We start from the raw sequence: 14,492 nt of genomic DNA, 5'->3' as shown, positions 1-14,492 counted from the left end.
GAAGGGAAAATAACCATAGTTAGAGTGTCAGTCATGGCTGTCATTGTTTAGGGTTGGTGAGGGTTTGTTATAATTGCATTTCTGCTTGTGACAGCATTTTCCTAGTGAAGTGTGAAGGCGCCCATTCTTTAAGTGTGAAGTCTCAATAGCCTGAGGGGAGACATCTAGATGTGTGGTGATTTTAGAACTCTAATTATAACTATGAGACCATCTCCACACATCCTTCTACTTTCAACCTCTTGTATTTACCTAATAAGATGCTTTGTAAACACACACATCAAAGTATCCCTCAAAACAGAGAGCAGACTTTATGTTTTCCATTGGCCATCTTGTACCTTCAGAGAAAAGAACAATGTTTTAAGTTCAGGCTAAATAAATAAATCCGTCTTTCAGTCCAGAGAAAACCCATAATCAAATGATGATCAATTTATTTTTCATTACTGTGAAAGATTAAAGGCCATTATTACAGCCATTGGTGTATTAATATCCCCCCCCCCAAAAAAAAAGAAAAGAATTTGGAAGAACATGTTCATGGAAGAATCTTCCTGTGCTGCCTATATGGTTGAAATTAAGCATCATGTAGAATTTTAATACAGAGAGAGAGAGGGAGAGAGAGAGAGAGAGAGAGATCACCTAAATGAGACCCTCCCACCCAGCTGTACTGAATGAGAGTAAGAAAGACTACAAGGAGAAAGGGAATCATCCTAATTCCTTGAGGTCATCTACTCCAAGCCCTCCCAAAGCCCCGCACACTCTACCATGGACAGAGCCTTGTTTTGCAGTGTGTAAGGAAGGTTACAGACACAATTGCAACATGCTTACCACTGTCAAAACTCATCTGTTAATAGCAAAGTTTGTGGAAAGCCCTGGATAGCTCATATCTGTGGGGAAACTGGTTTCCTATTCAGGAAAAAAATAGAGTTGTTATTCTTAAGCAGGGAGATGCCTATTGTGTGGGTAATTAGGAGGAGGCCCAGCTGACCTGGCAATGAGGTAGTGTGGTTAAATACCTGAAGGCAAGGAGAGCCGGGAGCCAGGATGAAAGCAGAGCCCCATCTGTCAGGCTGTAATGATTGTGCTATTTGGAGGCAGAAAGGTTTGTCTGAAGCAGCTGGTTTCTCTCCAAGTGACCTTTTAGCATTTCTGCTTTCGCCGTCTGACAGATGTGTCAACTCAATAATTTCAAAAGCCCCTGAGTAAATAACCAATTGTGAGCAAGGATGACCCAAAGCGATGACAAAATGGCCGCACGCGGCGCATTATGGAGCATAATAACGGGGGACGAAACTAGGGACATTATCAGAAGGAAAAAACATTTTAGCCTTTATATTGGACTAAATGGCTCTCCTACGCACACATCAGTCGGTCTCTGAGAGGGGACGAAGGGGGAAATGCGGAACACAGGAAGAGCTGTGTGGAGGCGCCCCCGGGCCTGCATCAGCCGCAGGACGCAGGTGGTGTCTGGGTACTGGAAATGGACCTGCTCGTGCCAAGGAGGGCTGCGGGCCCCAGCTAATTGGCATTGTGAAGGATTGGGGGCCATGGAGAGGCAACTGCAATCAGAGCAGGTCTGATGGAGTTTAAAGGCTTGCAAAAGAGTTTGCCAAGGCAAGGTAGGAGGCTCAAGTGCTCTTGCAGAAGAGAGCTGTGTCCACAGGGAGGAGATCCAGACACAAGAGCTGGGCCTTGGGAACGCTGTGGTCTGCTCTCCTTTGCCTTACTAAGAAGCCTTGAATGGGAACCTGACGCATTTTTCTGCCCTTGGCTTTTGTTGTTAGTTTGTTTGTTTGTTTTGCTTCTTTGAGCCCAGGCTGGCTTAGAACTTGCAGTGGTCATTCTGCTTCTGCCTCCCAAGTGCAGCACATGCCACTACACCCAGTTCTCACCCCTCTGCCCCCAGGCTTTTTAAGGGGTAAAGGCTCTGCAGGTAAACACCACACCACCAAACTAAAGTGGAAATCTCTTCTTCCTGGAAGGAGCAAATGGGTGGGCTCAGTCCTCAAGTCTCCTCAGACAAGTATGGGGACTTGACTTCAGACTCTAATACCCAGGTAAAAATGAGTGAGCGCACTAGGGAGATGGAGACGCCGGAGAGAGGACACATTTGAGAGGGCTGCAGGGAGGGAGGGAGGGTGACATGATGTAACTACATTTTACTTAAAATAAAAATATTACTAAGGGGGAAAGTAATCTCTGGAACTTATTCTCCAGCCAGTCTAGCGAATCTAAGAGCTCCATGTTTAGTTAGTTAGCCTGTCTCAAAAAGTGAGGTGTAGGATGATCACAGAAGACCCAGTGTCAGCCACTGGCCTGAGCGCACACACACACCCCACTCTGCTGTTGTAATGATGTGTTCTTATGTTCTATTTTTCTATGTTAACTTTTAACATCCTTTTTTTTCATAAGTTGCACAAATATAGGTTAAACTAAATACTAGCTCTAAAGTTGGATCTTCCTTATATAAACCACGATTCTTAGAGAATTAATGTAAACACAGAAGTGGAGGGTCAGAACCAACTAATACTGGCTTGCAAGAATGTATGTCAAATTTTGGAAACTGAGTTTAAAAGCACTGGTGACGTTGAAATCAATCCTAGAGGCTGTGTTTACTACAAAGTACTCAGCAAATGCTGTGCATTAGAGTTCTTTCCTTCTAGAGCACTGTTTGTTAGGATCTTCCAGCTCACCATGACTCAAGTGAACAAGAGCATTGGAGACATTCCCATCTGTCCATGAGACCAGCCTCCTTTCCTCTCTCACCTGAATACAGTGGATCATAGACCTCAGAACCAACCAAGCCGAGGCTGCTCCATGACCTGACTTATAAAAGGCTTACAATGTTTAAGCATATGGCTATGTTTTTTTAAAAAGCAAACTAAAAAGCATCACCCTATGTGTAGCTTTAAAGTAAAATCCTTGAAATGACAAACGAGTTCCATACTGGAACCTTCTCAAAATAAAACCTTCAGACAGTGTTGGGTAATCTGCTCACACGGAACCCAGAATGTCCCACACTAGTCCTTGACATCAGAACTCTGCTTCTTTCTGTGTTCTGCATCTGAGCAGTGCCTCCCTGCCTGTCTGATCCTGCAGGCTCTTGGGGGCCAACTTTCCCCCCACAGCTCTAATCTAAGATTTTCTTTCTCTCCCTAGTATCCTATTATTCCCCAGGAGGTTTGGCTTCTGCCTCTCACTTGTGCTTCTAGCCACACAAGATACTAACCTAAGTTTTAGTACATTGCCTTCTCCCATGCCACCCCAGCCTTGTGTGCATGCCTTGTCTACTCAGAGTAACCAACTGCACAGCCAAGCCTTTGTATCGCAGAGGTTAGCACGAGTTTTCCTCAGCCCAGTACACTACTGCTCAGTCACACAGTAGGTCTCTCTTGACTCTAATATGGCAGCTCTGAAGGAACTGTTGACAGATTTTACAAAACTGCCCCAAGCTCTCAGATTCTGATTGAGTCTGATCATAATATGCTATGAAAGTTTTTAATGGTTACAACTATACCCTACTTTACTGCTACTGGCTCAGAACAATGATTTTAATACACTAAAATAGTTATGAACCTTGAATTTAAAAGATGTATGGATGCTCCTCTTTCTCAACAGTTGGACACCTGGAGCTCCACCTGGGGCCTGGCTGAGGATCTCTGCATCCACTTCCATCAGTTATTGGATGAGAGTTCCAAGACGACTGTTAGGGTGTTTGGCCATCTGACCACCAGACTAGGTCAGATCAGGCTTTCTCTCAACTATTGCCTGCAGTCTACAGAGGATATATCATTGTGGATTTCTGGGGACCTCTCGAGCACACTGCCTATTCCTGTTCTCATGTGGTCTGCAAGAGCGTGAATTGTTAAATCCAAGATTGCAAAAAGCACAGGGAAAAATAGCCAAAAAAATGGAAGCACATGAATTATGAACCAAAGGCTGTGGAGCCCCCAGCTGGATCAGGCCCTCTGGATAAGTGAGACAATTGAATAGTTTGATCTGTTTGGGAGGCACCCAGGCTGTGGGACCAGGACCTGTCCTTAGTGCATGAGCTGGCTGTTTGGAACCTTGGGCTTACACAGGGACACTTTGCTCAGCCTGGAGGGAGGTGACAGGACCTGCCTGTACTGAATCTTCCAGGTTTAAATGAATCCCCAGGGGAGTCTTGATCCTGGAGGACATGGGAATGGAGGGGAGGGGCTGGGGGGAAGGTGGGGGTGGGGACGGGAGGGGGGAGGACAGGGGAACCCATGGCTGATGTATAAAATTTAAAACACATAATAATAAAGAAAAAGAAAAAAAGATGTATGGATGAATTTTGGAATGCAATTCAGTGCGATACCCAGCACTGCCCCTCCTTAACACACAAGCCTGGAAGGAGAAAGGGAAGTGGGAGATAAAGTAGACAGCTATGGCTGGAGTGTGGCAGTGCACGCCTGCAGTCTCAGGGCTCAAGTGGGGTCAAAACTTCTAGGCTAGCCGAAGCTACACAGACACCATCTCAAAAACAACAAAGTGGAGTCAGATAACTGAAATCTACCACTCTGGCCTTCTGCACCTTCAGCTTGACCTTGAAAATCTCAAGGACTAGTACCAAGGCATTTGTAGCAGCACCCCATCTGTCTGTAATCAAACATATCCTAGATACGATTAATATTTGTTCTTTCCTGTCTATCTATTTAGACCCTTCAGTCCCAGGTGTAACAACTGTTCCTTTGTGTCTGCCCATTTAGACTCCTTCAGCTACATGAAACATACTGGTAAAACCCCTTCAGACCTCAGATTAGATGAGAATGGAATAAGAATCTCTGGTGGGTTGGTGCTGGCCTCAGTTGATAGGGTGCTTGCCTAGCATGTGTGAAGCCTAGGATTCCATCCTCAGCACACAAAACCAGGCATGATGGTGAGCACCTGTGATAACAGCACTCAGAGGTGGAGGCAGGAGGGACAAGCAGTCAAGGTAGTACAGGAGTTCAAGGCCATCTGAGCTACATGAGACTATCTCAAAAAGCAAAACAAACAAAAAGTTTTGTTTTAAAGCTCTGTTTTTAATAAGATAAAAAGGCCGGAACAGCTTCCTAACTGACAGAAATGGTAAATCAGTTCAAAAGCAGAACAATTCATTTTCTAGTTTGCTTTCATTTCTGATGTACTAGAGAAAGTGGTAGCAAGCCTGTAAAAGACTGAACACAAATCTTTCTAGGGCAGAGAGAGGAGAGTGCCTGGCAGCCTTAACTGTGTTCAAGTCCAGATGCATCACATCCAAGACAATTAAAACTATTTGCAGCTGTTATTGCAGCTGCTCATGTCCTGGGAAAAAATCAGAGGGATTGGGAAAATTGCCAGGAGATCAGAGCTGAGCAAATATCTCCATTTCAGAAAGGGGGTTTGTAAGCCAGAGCCAGATGACTTTGATAATCACACCTAACCACATTCTAAAACATCTCCTTAACTCAATTATTTCTATGTACTTAGAAAAGGGGGCCCTCACCAGAGGCCAGCTCAAAGGTCACCAAATTCAATTCAAGGCTAATCATTTTTACATAGTTTATTAGAAGAATAACAAAAAATACTAAAGTCAACTTTCATTCAAATATCAGTCACAATTAGTTTCTTTTTTTAAATAGAAGTAATGTTCAGAGTCTGTGCATGTGTCATAATATGCACAGGGAATAAAACAGCCAACGAGACAGTCATTGATTTCAAGGGAACTTAAATCCAGTGAGACAGACTGAAATAAATACAAGGTCATCTTGGTGGGATTAAGCTTGGCTTAATAGCAGAAAAGAATGACAAGCAACTTTAAGATAGGTAGAAATGCTCTTGCTATCTCTTTGCCTTCTTGCTATCTCTATTTCTCACTAGTCTCTTGCATCCTTGCTATTCTCTCTCTCTTGCTGTCTCCACTATTTTCTCCCATTTCCCCAGCCTAGCCATGTCCAGTTTACTTCCTTTTCTCTCTGCTCTGGACTCTTCCAGATGCCTCTGGATAGTTTCTCTCTCTTATTATAATAAAAACCCTCCTACTAAAAAAAGGTATAAATATTTTAGTTAATGGTCAGGGCCTGGAGGGCAAAGAGCCATTCAGATGCTAGGACAAAAAGAGCAAGATGCCAAGGCAGGGATCAGGCCTGAAGAAGCCAGAAGTAAAGAGCTTCACACAGGCAGAGAGCAGGGTAGTGTAGACTGCTGCATAGAGTTCAGGAGGACTGGAGCAACGACTTCCAAGTTGAGAGTGAGGAATGAATTGAGAAAAGAGGGAGAAACTGGTAAGTATTACCTCTGAAAGCCCTGTTTAGGAGTCTGATATTCTTCTGAATAGTAATAGGTAATAGAGACATTTGAAAAAATGGTAGCCAGAGAAGTCACATGGATTTCTTCAAGCTATTTGATCATTTTTCATAAGATCTTCAGTGATATAATGGAGAGCTATGGGCTGGCGGTTGATTGCCATGAAGCAGGTGACTTGTAAGTGACTGGGGAATGTTCTGTGCAATGTCAATGCATCAACTTGTTTTCTAATAAAAAGAGCTCTAGTGACATTTCTCTAAGCCCCTACTTTGGCTCTTCATTTTCAATGTCTTTATTAAGAACTGGGGAAATTTAACTTTTTAGCTACGTTTCTGGTTGCTGTGACACAATACCCAATAAGCAACTTCAGGAAAGAGGGGTTTCTTTTGGCTCACAGTTTGAGGACACACCATGCTGGGGAAGACAGGAGCATGAGGTGGCAGGTCATATTGTGTCCATGGTAGGGAAACAGGGAGAAATTAATGGTAGTACTCAGCTCCTTTTCTCATTCTTGTTGAGTCTGGTACCCCAGCACAGATTAGTGCTACCCACATTCAGGGTGGCTCTTTCCTCATCAGTTAAAGCTTCCTGGAAATGTCCACAAAGACAAACCCAGAGGAAATTTTATGGTGAGTCTAAACCCAATCAAGTTGACACTGAAGACTATTCATCACAGGAAAGTCTTTTTACAGATGACACAAAGGTGAGATATTAAATATACTTGGGATGATAAGGATCCAGCTCCAGATCAGGCTGGAATGGTTTATTCTTTCTGACAACTTAATTGGATCTGGGATCAACTAAAAGGTCAGTTGTTGTTTTCACTCTTTTGGCTTTTGGGGGGTTGTTCTTTACTCTTCGGGGGCCTGCCACCCAGCTCCCAAATAAAGACACACAGAGACTTACTATTACTTATAATGACAACCCTTAGCCTGGCTTGTTTCCAGTGAGCTTTTCTTAACTTATACCATATATCTTTTGCCTCTGGGCTTTTATCTTTCTCTGTTTCATTATACCTTTCTTTACTTCTTTCTCCATGGCTTGCTGTGTAGTGGGGTGGCTGGCCCCTAGAGTCTTCCTCTCCTCCTCTTTCTCTTGCTACTAGATCTTCTGATTTCTCCCCAGATTTCTCTTATTTATTCTTTCTGCCTGCCAGCCCATCTATCCTTTCTTCTGCCTTAATATTGACTGGTCAGCTCTTTATTAAACAAATCAGGTGTTTTAGACAGGCAAAGTGTATGTATGTATGTATGTATGTATGTATGTATGTATGTATGTATGTATATGTGTGTTCAGAATATATATAGTCATTCTAATAGTTCTGTTTCTCTAGCAAACCTTGCTAATACAGGGGCTTAAACAGCAAGCAAGATAAAATTTAACCTGCATTTATGTTATAAAATAATTCATTATCAAAGGATAAAGTGGTAAAATATAAATTTAAGTATTAAAAACTGCTACACTAGAGCTATATGATCTTGATACGTTGATGATATCATTATGTTTGGTTCCAAACAGGAAATGGCCCTACTACATGCCATCATTCCACACTTAGAGAACTATGTTCAGCTCTAGGTCTAGACACAAATGTCAAAGGATTTGGGGAACTAGAAACCATGTGATTTTTAAAAGATATAACTGAAAATAATAGATGTCTTTAATGTTTAAGAGGTAACTCCAGATGTCTGAAATAAAACCACAGTCTACAACTTTTTTTTTAACAAGGAAGAAACTTTCAGATAAATAACTTTGGAAGTTAGTAGAATTGACTATGCAGGTCACAGAGCTGCAAAAATTTTAGTTTGTAAGTAGAAAAGATATTCTCATAGTTTGAGATTTATCCAGCACTAGAGACGTTTATACCCCTTCCAGAGATGGGCACTGAAGATATGTACATCTAGTGATAAGTCCACAATACTGGAAATGATCATGCGTCTTGGTTGGGGCAGTTGAAAGGGGATTTTCACATTAGAAGAGATGATATTTCCTACTAACATTTCATTTCACCCTGACTTCATCTAAGCTGTCTCACTGCAGGAGGAGAAAACAATGGCTCTACCTTGTGCCAGCTTTACCTTGTTGCATCCCTGCTGTCCTCAATTCAATACTTAATGTTTCATGACTTGATTTTTTCCTTCTTCTGGTCATTCTGCTAAAGGACCTCTAATATGTTTTGTCACCTTTTATGTCTAGAATTTCTGACACCACAAATATGCCAGGTGTGGCACACATAGCCAGAGATAAAATTCAGGATGAACATTTCCTAAGGGATTTTTATATAAGCCCCTTTGTGTCTGTCTTTAGTTATGAACCATGAGTAACATCTTCTTCATGGAATCACACTGCTGCATCATGGCTTGCATAAGAAACAAGGCTGAAAATGGCTCTCCCCTCACGGCTGGCCCAGGATGTAGAGCACAAATTCAAGCAGGCATCTGGCCCCTTCCACGCATTTGTCAGAACTGCTCCTCCCCTTCCTACAGCCGCAGCCCACAAGAACAAACTGCACCCATGTCGCTGCCTAAGGCCGTTTGTTTAGAAATTGTCAGGACAAAAAGCTACTCACAAACTTTCCTCTGTGCTGGGGTCTACTCTTTCCACCCACTGTTTGTAAAGAGCTTCAGTGAGTGAGCTCAGTCCAACTTCTAGCACCTTACCCCTCTCCCAAACTCTGTTCTTGTATTTTATGCTCTTCCAATAAAGGGTACTTGATAACCGAATGATCCTGCCAGATGCTCACTGACCACCATGTTCTGTCAAATTTCCCTAGATAAAAGTCTCCAAACTGACCTCAAACCAGAACACAGCAGACTTTTCATCATTACCACTTTCTTCTTGAGACCTTAATTTGAAACTCTTTCCAACCCATAAACTGGTACTATTGATGCAAGTTGACTGGGGAAAAAAAAAAAAAAAGACAAAAACCAAGCATATTTTCAAGAGTGCGTTCTTTCTCTTTGTACTTTCCCTGTTTGCTCTCCAATGCATGACAATCCAGGTTTTTACCAGAACTGCTCTCAACTCTCCCCATGGTCAGGTCCATCCTGCCGTTTGAGGAATACAATGGACATGTTCCAGGTCAATTAGTACTTTATCTCGTACAGCAGCTGACATTGTTGACCATTTCCTTCTTTTGAAATGTTGTTCTGCCCTAAGCTCCCAGACATTCCCCATGACTGACTGACTCCTTTTTATTTTTCTTGTCTCTCTCCTCCAGCCACTTTAAAAAAAAAATTATCTCAACCAAGATTTTACTCTCAGAGCTTTGCTTATCTCTCTCTTCAAGCTCTCCCTTGAATAATCTCATCCACACACCACTGGGGAGCCTCTGCTAACACAGGTGATGACATCTGCCCTCAAGGCTCACATCTGCTTTCCTGTGCTGTCAGATTAGAACTTCAAACTGACCAAACTCACCTCAGTGTTGCCTTGTTCTCATTGCCAAAGAGTGAGTGAGAGAGAGAGAGAGAGAGAGAGAGAGAGAGAGAGAGAGAGAGAGAAAGTTAAACCTAAATTATCTAATTTTTCATTCAGCTTCATCTTCCTCCCCTGTTTTGGTTCTAACGATAGGTAAGATGTGAAATAAGGTTAAGGCATACTTGGCAGGTGAATTAGAAACTCTATCCTCAAAAAATAGTCCAAAGTCACATTACACTTCTTTACAACCTTATTATTTTTTAAAAGAAAATGCTAATTAGACTAATTCTTTAATTATAAAATATATGCATGTATTAACATACCACATTTTACTCCATAAATACATACAATTACATGCCAATTAAGAATATCATAAAGCTCAAACAAGGATATTCCTAATCATGTTCAGTTGCCACTGTATAACTGTACTTTTCAGTACACAGGAATTCAACTCTGAATTAGAGCAAGCACAGGAGACTGGGAAATTCCATGTGCACTTTAGGAGGGGATTTTGTGAACCAGTCTTCCACCTAGAGCTCACCAAACTTCACCTTCTGTTTGAGGCTGGTTAACTAATGACACAAAATTAGCTGCTATGTTTCAAGAAAAAAAAATTCCTTGTAGCCATCCTATTATTCTGTGCAGAAGCACAGGTAAGTTTGTCATTGGAGAGCTTCTAGCTCTCTGATGAGACAGGGAGAGCCCTTACTGCCAAGGTCACGGTGTTTTCTCTCTGTGAATCCTCAGAAGCAAGTCCTCGCCACTGAAGTCATACAGCAGAAATCCCCAAATAAGACTGCATAAGCTGAAGTGTCCTGGGCCCCAGCATATGCGGAGAACACAAGCCCATTATTTCACACCTGGTGCTGTGCCAGAGAGACTGTAGGAGCACAGAAATAAACAGTTATTTTGACAAAGCAGAATTGTTAGTTGGCATTCAGTAATTTTGCCTGAAATTCTGACAACTTCCCTGCATAAAAATATCCACCTACCTAACGCTTTCTTTACATGAAATCTTATAATAGCAAACCTATAATTACATTTCCTACTTTTATTTTTTTCCAGGAACACTGTTGACTTCTACTGTATACAGACTACAGTACATCTATCTCCATTAACATTGTCACATGGGTTTTATAAAATCATATTACGAATGTGGGTCAGTGATCACCGAGTCATGTAATTTATCAAGACAATACCCAGATGCACTGTTGGACATTCGTTTTGCAGGGATGCAATCTACTGGTGTATACAGCTCTGCAGAACCTTCCATTCTTCAGAAGCAGGAGCCATTTATGACTGGGGGGAATCAATATCTAGAGTTCCACTATCAAATATTTAATGTCCCAATGTTTTATAAGATAATATATCAGCAAGGCTGACAGGACACCTCTGTTTGATAATACATCATCTCTGCAGCTTGACCATCTAATCATGTCTCCAGACTCAGGCTTTCAGAACAGAAAGCACTTCTCTTAGTCCAATCTGCCAATTCCCTGAGAGGACCAGGTGCAGGCGTGAAGCGCCTTACTTCCTAGCCGTTGGTCATAGAATCTGTGACTAAAATTCCCCTGATCACAAACTCAGTTAAGGACCAAGAAGATGAGCAAGGGGCAAGTCCTTGGGGGTATCCTGTCCCTGGCTCTTCCCCTGTTTTTTTCTGTTTCCTGTAGGCAATGAGACAAAGATGCATACCCCCATCTTCCGCATTATTTTCCAACCAAATCATGGGGCGATGTCACCATGAACTAAATCATATGAAACCTTAAAAAATCCCCCTTTAAGTTGCTTCTGTTCGATATTTGCCACGATGAAGAGAAGGCTAACCAGCTCTTTAGGTCTCTTTCTTCATCACATGTCTAGAAGAGAACTAATTTTCAAATGTTTCCATTACATTTTATTGAAACATCATTTTTAGTACCTGCTCTATGCTACTTACAAAATACACATAGGGAAAGACAAAGCTGTTTTCTTATGTCTCCTATGTACTACCAGAGCAGGACTTTTGAAGGTTATGGGAAATAAGTATACACATGCTCCCCACATCTTGCCTCGTACACTCTCTTCTCAACTTCACTAACAACCACCCTTCCTGCCTCTGTTGGTCCTTAAATTTTGCTTTTGTCCTGAGTCATTTTCTTGGAGGGCATCACTGAACTTCTTGGGTACCTCACAGCTAACAAGATCTTGGCTGTGAACTTGGCTGGAGAACTCTAAAATGAATCTCCTGAGTTCTGGCCCTCTACATCATCTATAGCCCTTTCCCGGGGCCTTTATTAGCAGTAGGTCATAACTTCATTATGTTGGTGATCTACATGTCCATCAATGTGTGTATCTTTCCCTACTGCAATGCAAACACTGATTGGCACTTGGGCTGTGCGCCTTTTCTTCTAGATATTCTCAGGACTCGCCACTGTAATGGCTCCCTATTGAATCAATAAGGGATATTTATGTAAAAAGTAAATAAAATTACAGTCTGCATCTCTCAAACCAAAAACCTGAGTTGTCTTTATCCAATTCCCGAAAAAGTCCTGTGTATTTTATTTTCTTAAATCTCTCCCAAACCATACCTTTTTCTTCATCAAAATACTGACCTAGTTAAAGTCCCATGTTTCTTACTGACATTGTTGGCAAAACATCCCCGCTTCCAGAATGTCCCTTCCCCTCTCAGTCTTGAAGAGCGTTTTAAATAAAACCCTAATCCAAGATTCTGTGTCCTCATTGCTTCATATTCTTCTGTGTCTCACTTTGCTCAGCAGATGAAGTCTGACATACAACATTCATGTATTCTTACTCTAATCACATCTTCATTTCTTACAATAAAGTCTTTCAACACCAAATCTCTCACATTTCCCTTTCTGTGTGCATCTTACTTTGTCCAGAATGACCCAGATAAACTTTGACCTCGGTGTTCAGCTAAAAATGTATCCCTTTGAGAGGAGCTCACCGGCCATTTTGTGAAGAGGCGGTGAGCGAACACGGTCGGGAGCTGCTTGCCTGCTGTAGCTTTGGTGTTTCAACACAGAACTGCAGTAGGAGAGGCAGTCTCTTCTCTCTCTCCATCTTCTCGTGAGATTTTTGTTTTGTTTTGTTTTTGGAGACGGTTTCTCTGTGTAGCTTTGTGCCTTTTCCTGGAACTCACTCTGTAGCCCAGGCTGGCCTCAAACTCACAGAGCTCTGCCTGGCTCTGCCTCCTGAGTGCTGGGATTAAAGGCATGCGCTACCACTATAATAGCCCGGCTATTTCCATCAGGTTAGTCTTTTTTTTTTTTTTTTTTTGAGCTGAAGTTCAAACCCAGGGCCTTGCGCAAACGCTCTACCACTGAGCTAAATCCCTTACCAGGACTTTTTTTGTTTTTTTGTTTTTTTGTTTTTTTTATCTTCAGGTACATTTTCAGCTTTGTGAGAAACCTTGTAATCAAAGGAGCTGGCTAGCAATGTTACCAACAAAACAGACCCTCGATCCATGAATTCCCGTGTATTCATTGGGAATCTCAATACACTTGTGGTCAAGAAGACTGATGTGGAGGCAATCTTTTCAAAGAATGGCAAAATTGTGGGTTGTTCTCTGTGCATAAGGGCTTTGCCTTCGTCCAATATGTTAACAAAAGAATTCCCCAGGCTGCTGTAGCTAGAGAGGATGGCAGAATGGTTGCTGGCCAGGTTTTAGATACTAATCACCAAAAGTGAACCGAGGAAAAGCAGGTGTGAAACGATCTGCAGTGGAGACATATGGGTCAGTGCCAGAACACCCTTCTCCGTCCCCTCTACTCACTTCCTCATTTGATTTGGACTATAACTTTCAACGGGATTATTATGACAGGATGTACAGTAACCCAACATGTGTTCCTCCGCCGCCGCCGCCTATTGCCGGAGCTGTGGTGCCTTCCAAATGCCAGCGCGTTTCTGGTAACACCTCTCGAAGGGGGAAAAGTGGATTCAATTTGAAGAGTGTTCAGCGGGGATCTTCATCCAAGTCCGGAAAGTTGAAAGGTAATGACCTTCAGGCCACTAAGAAGGAGCTGACTCAGATAAAACCAAGAGTGGAATTTCTACTGGAAAAGAAAAAGAACAATGCAAACAAGCAGACTTGTCCTTCTTGTCTGGTAGACATGAAGAATGAAAAGCCTGAAGAGGAGCGGAGGACTGCCTCTGTGAAGAAAGATGAGACTAATGTGAAGATGGAGTCTGAGGCAGGTGCAGATGACTCTGCTGAGGACGGTGACCTGCCGGATGATGATGACAATGAAGATGGGGGATGACCAGCTGGAGTTGATCAAGGATGATAGAGAAGAGGCTGAGGAAGGAGAGGATGACAGAGACAGCACCAGTGGAAAGGGTGACTCTTAAGCACATAGCGTTCAGAAATCTGATCCATTATTCATTTGCCTAGGCGCTTGTGAGAAATCCAAGTCACAGTAGATCCTCTCCCCTAGAACTTGAGCACATTCTCACTGTTCGCCTTCTCCTTATCCTTCCTGTTTCATTGATTCATAATTGCCCTGCGCCTAGCTCCATTCTCACTTCCTTTGATGCTTCTTAGTTTTGTTAAGTCTTACCTTGTAAGTTTTGCTTTTAATTTTGATACTTCTTTGACTTAACAATAAAAAGATGTATGGTTTTTATCTACTGTCTCCAAAATAATCTCTTGTTATTCAGGGAGTACAGTTCTTCCCATGCCTATGATTTTGGTAGTTGCTTCCCTATCTGCAGAGGCATCTCGTTTACTTGTAACCCTGAGAGCAGCTTTGCATTATAGGTGTGTGTTTTCCCTCACGTGAGTGGGACTG

The 14,492-nt window shown here is 42.3% G+C and overlaps 1 pseudogene; it reads left to right on the top strand.

Annotated features, from left to right (window-relative positions):
* The first annotated feature begins 1,391 nt into the window (after nt 1-1,391).
* On the top strand, nt 1,392-14,052 carry LOC118577468 (annotated as a pseudogene).
* The last annotated feature ends 440 nt before the right edge of the window (nt 14,053-14,492 follow it).

Source organism: Onychomys torridus, chromosome 2 (assembly GCF_903995425.1).
Source record: "Onychomys torridus chromosome 2, mOncTor1.1, whole genome shotgun sequence".
Classification (NCBI taxonomy): Eukaryota; Metazoa; Chordata; class Mammalia; order Rodentia; family Cricetidae; genus Onychomys; species Onychomys torridus.
The sequence above is the reverse complement of the archived record's forward strand: the minus strand, read 5'-3'. Positions and strand labels throughout refer to the sequence as shown.